Here is a 460-nt window from a genome sequence, read left to right as displayed (position 1 = left end):
CTCCGCCATCATTCCTGAAATGAAACGCTTGCTTCTTTAAATAAGAGTTTCAGGACAATTGTATTTAAGGTTATTAAGGCGATAATAATATGTGGGTAATATTGGTGATGATAATGGTTGTTATGGTGATAACGGAAGCAGTAACAGTCATAATATTGTTGATATTTTTGTGAATATACATATGATCCCTTCCCTATCTAAAGAGAGAAGGGGATAAATGAGCAGACATAATTATGCATATTCTGAATATAAACCTGAGAAAATTATAATTATTCTCAATCATTCATAAGGTGTATTAGCCATGGGTGAACTGAGGCTGTTCTGGCAAAGGTACTGCCTTTGCCTCGTCCACTCTGGCAAGACATCATGCTTGGAACTGAACTTGAAATAAAGAGTTTGAAGTCTCTTTCAGTTTCTTACAGTTCCGACAAGATTCTCAAACAAGATATTTTATTCAAGA

This window comes from Penaeus monodon, chromosome 21, assembly GCF_015228065.2.
Source record: "Penaeus monodon isolate SGIC_2016 chromosome 21, NSTDA_Pmon_1, whole genome shotgun sequence".
Classification (NCBI taxonomy): Eukaryota; Metazoa; Arthropoda; class Malacostraca; order Decapoda; family Penaeidae; genus Penaeus; species Penaeus monodon.
The sequence above is the reverse complement of the archived record's forward strand: the minus strand, read 5'-3'. Positions refer to the sequence as shown.